The following is an 8,179-nucleotide window of genomic DNA, read 5'->3' on the forward strand; positions in this document are numbered from 1 at the left end:
AGAAAGAAAGAAAGAAAGAAAGAAAGAAAGAAAGAAAGAAAGAAAGAAAGAAAGAAAAAGAAAGAAAGAAAGAAAAAGAAAGAAAGAAAGAGAGGGAGAGGAGATAAGAAAAAGAATTCAGGTATGTATTTACTGGTAAGATGAAAGAGAGAGAGAGAGAGAGAGAGGGAGGGGGAAAAAAAGAACAAATAAACACCTCTTCAAATCATTTTTGCTTTTCCTTTTTTGTGCTTTGAGGTTCGATCTGGGAGTACCAGCACCAAAACATAGTTAAAAAATTGATTGTTCCCACTATCTTCAGTTGGCACTGGAAGGACCAGTTCTAGGAAGTCTTCCAGGGAAGCTGCTTTTTATACCTCCACTCTAATTTTAGAGACAAGAGGTTTGGATAATGTGAACATGCATCTACCTTACAAGAGGCTGTTGCAAACTGAACTTGACTGAAGCTTACCAAAAGTCATGCTTCTCTCCCCTACAATCTGGATTTCAAATGAAGGGTTTTATAAACATTGGTCATTCCTCATTTCCCCATTTAAGGCATCTATGACAGAATCAAGGTTTGACTTGCCAGTTATGGGAAAGATAGAAACAAAAGGCAAGGATATCTTACTTTCCGTTTCTGCCAATGTTAGGAGATGAGTCTGATGTGTTTCAGGGATCTGATCACTCTTAATGGTACTTAAGAAATATAACCAATAAAAATAGCTGCATTTTATGAATTAGTCTCCACATCTGTAATTATGAAAGACTTTGTTATCCTGGTCCCCCACTGTAGCTCCCTCATAGCCAGAGATCTTCGTCATGATCCTGGCTGGCCTCCCAGCACCACCTACTTCCATCTGAGCTGGATGCCACAGGATCCCACCCAAAGGAGCCCAGGCTCCCTTGGAACAATGAGCAATTCTTGGGAGACGCCACTGGAACGCTGTTGCCGTGGTACAGGAAGGCTGATAACATCTCTCGAGCCACAGCAGCCCTTTGTGTCAGCAGACACAAGTGGGATGTTCCTTCTTAAGCTTTCCAGAGCCAGAGGAAGTGGGCCTTGAAACACAATGCTCATTGAAATTGGCTTTCATCTGGAGGCTTTTGCAGCGTAAGCGCCACGCGGTGATGTGCTTTCCATCTGCAGCCTAGTCCTCCTGATGCATTTCCTCTGTTTGTTCCAGAGGGATGGATGGCAGCACCTTAACACAGACACACATTGTACTGGTGGCATTATTCTGGACATCGGAAATCAGTAGTCCTGAGCAATAGCAGTATCCTCAGCAGCCTCTGATGGAAGAGGATGACCTTTTAAGCTGCCTCCTCCTTCTTCTTCCCTGTCCACAGGAATAGCATGCTCATTATAGAACGGTTTAAAAGCATTTCACATACAACAGTAAACATGCTATATGCTTTGTTGTTCAGAGTTTCCATGAAGAAAGTCTACACATGATGCTAAAGATTTTAGGCTCCAGAAAGCATTATGATAAATGGGGTTTAACTACAACTGATGGTTGTTACACATCATTGCTTTACCATGCTTGTTGAAGATTTAATTATACAAGTAGAGTTGAGAAGAACATTGTCTACTAAGAAATAGTCACTTCAGCCATGCCCTAAGACACTGTGAAAGCAAACCACATTGCCCAACAGTGATTTTCTTTTCATACGGATACGAATAGTACTTCTCCTTCAGGCTGTGTTTTTGCAGAACTCATGGTGATTTGTAAAGTCTTGTAATTAATCAGAAGAAAGGCTGTTCTACAGAGATCTAAGCCAAGGCTTGTTGCAAGTCAATGGATATCAGATGAAACAGCCATGTAGGCAAGTGTGGTAGCATAAGGACAAAACATAATCATTCCTAAAGAGTAGATGTTCTCATTAATCCCATAGAATAACTGACCTTTTCTGCTATAAGGTACTACGGACTGAGGTAGATATATCTCTACTTATTCGACATCTCCATACCAGAAATATTTCATGAAGGCTCAAACTGTAATGAGATGAGATTGGTAGGAAAAAACTGCAAGTAACCAGTCTTTCACAAACTAATTACTGAGCATTAAGCCTGATCCCAGCTAATGGATCACAAGTGTGTTTTGGTCTCAGGGGATAGCTCCACTACTTAATCACCCTGAGAAATTTATAGAGAGGGAAGAAAATGCCAGGCCAAAAACTCATTCAGCTTATGTGGGGATGAGTGATGTGTTGCATGGGAGGAGGAAATTATTACCAAGAAAACATACAACAAAATAGCATAATCACCTCACAATCCACTTTGAAAACAAAATCTAATCTGGAATATCTCCTCTATTCTGCCTATTTAGGCACTCTGGAAAAAGATCTTTACTCCAATCTACCTCTCATGAGTAAGTGCCATTCAGGTGAAAGAGAAAAGAGTGCTATTTTTTCGTCACTTCTCCATCCAACCCAGACACTGTGATTCTGGATTGGGGACAGGGGCACAGTAAGCATGGCAAGTGGAGGAGGCATGTGTAAGGCCAGGCTGCTTGCCCCATGATTAATGTTGGAGAAGAATCACTGGAATCAGAATTTTGGGCAAGGACAGACTGAAAAACAAATCACAACAAAGAATATAGCAAGAAAAAAAGTATTGTGAAAGAGGAAATGAAACACATTTTAATGATCTGCAATTTTTTGTTCTCCTCACTGAAAAAGGTCAGAGCATGCTAAGTGAAGGGCAGCAGGATACAGATTATAGAAATCAGAAAAATATCAATTTATTAAAACATTAATTAACTGTAGCAACTTATTCCAATAATTAAATACTCGATGATATCTTGAGGTCCTTTCCAATCCTGTGATTCTGTGATTACAGTGGTGCTGAAAAACTTCAGTGAGGTTAGGTCTGTGCTGTTTTTGATGCAGTATGTGCACGTAGTGCCTGTTTAAGCTGTAGAAAAACATACCGAGATCACCTTTAAAGCTTCAGCACAGCAAACTCTAGTATTTGTTGAACAAACAAACATGATGGTTGCTACTACATAGACATATGTATGCTATCAACTTTACTGTGATATCTATTCAGCTGGATGTTCGTCAATGGATGACACTCAGGTAGGCTCAGGAACAATAGTTACTCACACAGGGAAGTTCAGGATGAACTCACGAACCTGTACTGGGACAGGATGAATTTCCCTCTTCATCAGTGTTGATAGAAGAGTGATCTTGGCTGCAGCTTAGGCTATTCCCCTAACCTCTAGTCAATTAAAGCCAGGTAAAATTTCAACTTCATTATGTTTCACCTGAAAAGCAGTCATACTAGAAATAGCATTAGTGCTGCTATGAATTGAATGGAATATAATAGAAAACAAATCTACAGTTTGCCAAACTTCTTACATGAAGACATCTCATTACCAATTATTTGCTCCTGAAATTTGTGTTTAGAATAGATATTAGGAAGAAATTCTTTACTGTGAGGGAGGTGAGACACTGGGGCTTTGAGCAATCTGGACTAGTGGGAGGTGTCCCTGCCTACAGCAGGAGGGTTGGAACTAGATGATTTTAGAGGCCCTTCCAACCTAAACCATTCTATGACTCCATTCTATGATTCTCTGTACTGTTCCCATACTACAAAAATAAAGGGGGATAGCTGGAAAAAACTCATGGCGAAGAGTATGATAGTATGATTATATCTTTTCAAACTATTATGTATCTCTAATTTAAGCATTTAACTGTTTAAAATGCAATTGTATCATTTTCAGAGATGTCTAACCATTTCTTTTTGGTGTTTCCTGACTCTATGCAGGGACTTGCTGGTTTTTTTTCATCATTTTCAATACATTTCTGTAGAGACATTTGCCTAAATCCCAACTCCATTCTACTATAAGTTAGTGCATGAAAGATTTACACTGTAACAGTTTCAGTTTATCTGAAGGAGGTCAACAGAATAAGACGAAATATTCTGTCAGTGATTTAAGGAAAGAAATAGAGGTATATAACATCAGTTGTCGCATTTATTTATGTTCCAGCTTTAGCCATCTTCCTACAAGTTTGCCAGCTGCTTCTGGTAAAGAGCTGTTTCTACTTGCTTTCACTCAACAAAATTCTTTAAATCACATTGGAAATTAAATCATTTAACAATCACAAATGAAAGCAGTTTATTAACCAAAAATCTAAAGTGTTAAATAGAGTACCAAAATAATAAACTTGATATCTCAACTTCTGATACTGTCTATATTTCTCTTTTTCTACAGAGAAATGCTAACAGCTTTAGTCAGACAGTATACTAAGAAAAGTCATATTAGCCAGGGACTATTATTCCTTGGTCTTTTGTTTTCTTTAGCTAATATCAGTCTGAGTGATTTCATGTAAAATTCAGTGATTAAGGACCACGTTTAATTGACATGGATCTCAACTGCTTACCACGCTGTTGTATCTTTGGTAGATGGCAACAGCATTAGAGCAGCAAAAGCAGCAGAAGGTCTGTAAAGCACTACAGTGGGACAGATCAGTCACAGCATCTCTCAGTCATCCTAGGCTGGGCATTGGTGAGTAAGCAGTGTCACACCAAATGGGGATGTCACTAAATGAAGTGTGTCAGAATGACTACAGATTAAATATTATAAACTTAAAGCAGCTTAAGTCCCTAACTCCATCCAGAGATACACAAATCCAACACTAAAATCTAAAAAATGTTAGCTTTGCATGTCAAATTTTGCATGACAGCTGCATTCCTCTTCAGACCATGAGCCCCAATAGCCTGGTGGTGTTGCTGAGCAGAGGAGGCAGACACCAAGGAGAAGTCTTGCTCTGCTCTGCAGCATGTCTGGCCAGGTGACTTAGCTTTGCTGTCCCCACAGCTGGAAGAAAGTAGTAGAGGGAATTTCAATCACTTCAGTCTCCTCTCCTTTCTGCCCTTCTACTTTTTTCCTTGTTCAGTGCTCCCCCATGTTTTTGGAAAACAGTTTTCCTGCCTGATACAATTAGATTTACAGATACTTTCCTAGTGTTCTCTTCTCAGTTGGCCACTGTGTTTTTCCCTGTCTTTTTGTCTTCGTGTGTTCCAATTGCATTGCTTTAACAAAACTGATGGTGTGCAATTAAGCCTATAATTTTTGTTACGCTCCAAGAGACTGCTTTTGTGCTCTATTGTGCTCCTGCATCCATACCCCTGAGTCAGAAGCTTTTCATCATAGTATGTCTTTGTTAAGGAGCTCATCCTCAGACTGACAGTGTTCCATCTAGCATTAAGTTAGCATCAAACTCATCAGTAAAACCTTACTGCTACAACATAAAGCTGGAGGGGAAATCAACATTAAAAGCACCAAGAATAAAAAACTCTGCTGTAAGTGGAGGTACCTGGGAATAAATCCATATAGTCAATAAGAAGCAGCAGATGAGAACTGAAGCTGTTTAGCAGTGAAACTCACCCCAGAAGTGACCCCGTGCCCTTGAGCCCTGCATCCCCTGGGAGCTGCAGCGCAGGAACAGAACGGCCCCTCTGGCTCTATGCCTGCTTGCTCCCGTGACGCACAGGCAAGGGGTTGAAACAGTGAGAGTACGAAGAGGCCTCAGGAGGTTTGCTTTTAAAAAAAAAAAAAAAAAAAAAAAAAAAAAAAAGGGACAGAAATAAATAGAGGCAGGGGTTTGGAGTCTCTAATCAGTAGTGATTGCTTCCTGTGCAGAAGTCAGCTGTTTCCATACAATAGCCAAGCTGTTCAGTTTCTAGGCGCCATCCCAAGGTCATCACTTTTCTATTGCTGTTCCCCACCCCCATGGAAAATTCCTGTGCTCTTTTATGTATATAAGGGGTTTTTTAACCTTGGAAAACTCATGCCTGCCTCCTGCAGTTGTGGAAGTATTCAGCACTAGGTGCTGACCTGAACTTGGCTTCTCAGGGCTTGTCAGGGTTTTTCCTTCTCTCCACAGCATCAGTGCCCAATGTGTCTCTTATCTCAACAACTTTTTAAGGCTTTTAAGCCCAATACTTATCTGCACTGTGTTATGTGGAGTATGAAAGCCAAGTTCAATTCTGACATACTTTTTTCCCACTTGCTCTTCTAGGAACTCACATGTCATTGCACTCTGAGACAGTAAGAAATGAGGCCATGTTAGTTCCTAGATATTGCTCTCTTATGAAATATTTATTTACACGCACACACATCTTGAGCTGCTAAACTTACCCAGTGCAAAGGCTATGCAAGGAATTGCTTTATCCTAAAAAAATTCGTGAGCTATCACTATACTGGTTTATTTTTAGATCTGCTAAGCAAAAATTCTAAATCTTCAGAAAAATGTCCAAATACTCATTCTGGGCAGCTTCTTTGTTTTCTCTGAATTCTTTCAAATGTCTTTCATAGGACTAGACCTGGCCTGTGCAGCACTAACTTCTAAAAACCAGTGTTCTTTTTCTGTTGCTGCTGACATCAGTCGGGCAAGGAAGTTTACCTCCCTGCAGGTGTGATGCCACCCATAGCCCTGCCTAAAGCTTCCAGCAGCTTTTAATGAATTCCCTGTAAATCTTTGTAGGCTGTCACAGTTTATTTAGCAGAAAAAAATAAAAAAGAAAAAAAAAGGTGGATTTCAGGAAAGATCTATTTGCTGCCATGGTGTTAGGAGTACAAGGTGGGAGCAGCTTACTAACGTACCAACCCTAGGGTCCCAGTGTGTGAAACTGGTCCTTCAGGATGTTTGTCATCAGAATGGTTATGGTCTCACACTTTGCCTCTCATGTCACTTACCGCTAATGAAACAGCCGTGCTTCTCAGCCTGTGGCTTAAGCAAAATTCAGGACAACTCAGTAATTTAACATGCAAATTGAAGGGAGGTCAAGTTAGATGAAAACTGTGGGTTTTACTGAATTACCTTTTTTATTCCCCCCAAAGCTTTGTTCCTACTGATTCTGAAGCAAGCAAGGCTCAGCCACAACAGTGTCCTGCTCTGTGCCCAGATTTGGGTAGTGGGGCCACTTGCCTGTGTAGACACTTTTGAACCTAGAAGATACCACTACTTGTAACTTGCCTTTTCATTTCTGTGTGGGTGAATTTTTTGGTATTTTTTTGAGTTCATTCCGGGACACTGAAATCAGCTGTTCAGCTGCCAGGCAAGTTCATGAATATCTGTGCCTTTCAAATTACTCCTAAGAAAGGTATGACCAAACTCGCTCATTGTTCTGCTGGGAATAATCTCTATTAAAATACTTTTGTTTGAAGGCTTCTTCCAAGTTCCCTAGGCTCTGATTCTGTCTTTTCCAGTACATTATTTCACTGTAATAGTTTCTCTGAGGCTATTTCTAGCTACTGAGTTGATTGTCATACTACCATTAGGCAAGATACCGCAAAAACCCTCTCAGATGGCTGTGTCATTTGAAAATCCTAAGTGAGTAACTGCTTAATGTGAAATCAGTGTACTATATAAAGAGAAGATAGTAATTTATTTATTTATAACCCTCTATGAATAGATTTTTTTTTTAACTTTTATAACCTAATACATATGTTGATTTGATTGCGAACCAGTACTTTGACATGTTACTACAGCTTCCCAGTGACAGGTAGAAACCAAAGCACAAAAAGCCCATAGAATTTTACGTATGTCATTAGTACACTGCCTTTTTACCCTTTCCCTGATGGCTGTCACTACAGCAATATGTCAAATGGCAATGGAATTGTGCAATTATGTTGATATGTTGACATCTTGTTCTACCACACAGAGCTTTAATTTAAAGTCCCCTTTTTCAGATTTATGTTAAAATGTTAACTACAGAGACCTTTGCCTTTTCAAGGATTATATTTCATGTGTGATATTTACTGCCACAGTAAGATATCCTCACACTTTCTTCTAAATATGATGTTCTGTGTTATCACGTGTCGGCACTAGTATAGGTTACTTGCTGCTGCTTTCCAGAAACTGTTAAGTCCTTGGTTGCCCACAATAACGTTTAATATAGTATTCTCTGCAACCCTTACAGTAATGGCACAGAGCATTACAGCTCTTAGAAATGCAGTCCTTGGGTTTCAGATAACAGTGTCACAGCACTGCCTCTGGCACTGACTCTTCATGAGAAAAAAAATAATGAATGTGCATACTTAAGTACTTTAGTGTAATAGCATAGTTAAAAAACATCCTAGAATTATGTAAGAAAACAAGCAATACAATAAGAATGATACTGTAAATTCTTTGTTCTCTTTCACACTTAAAGAAAAATTGAAAAGAGAATGAAAACGATGCTCCTAAT

General features: G+C 39.5%; 1 long non-coding RNA gene across 1 annotated transcript in view; it reads right to left on the reverse strand.

Annotated features, from left to right (window-relative positions):
• Positions 1 to 5,487, reverse strand: part of LOC122191516 — a 26,039-nt gene extending 20,552 nt beyond the window's left edge. The window contains exon 1 of the long non-coding RNA XR_006182420.1: positions 5,376 to 5,487. This is a non-coding gene — a long non-coding RNA (uncharacterized LOC122191516). The remainder of the gene's footprint in view (positions 1 to 5,375) is intronic.
• Between the last annotated feature and the right edge of the window lie 2,692 nt (positions 5,488 to 8,179).

The sequence above is a fragment of the Lagopus leucura genome, unplaced genomic scaffold, assembly GCF_019238085.1.
Source record: "Lagopus leucura isolate 7727_CA_CO unplaced genomic scaffold, USGS_WTPT01 Super-Scaffold_73, whole genome shotgun sequence".
Taxonomy (NCBI): Eukaryota; Metazoa; Chordata; class Aves; order Galliformes; family Phasianidae; genus Lagopus; species Lagopus leucura.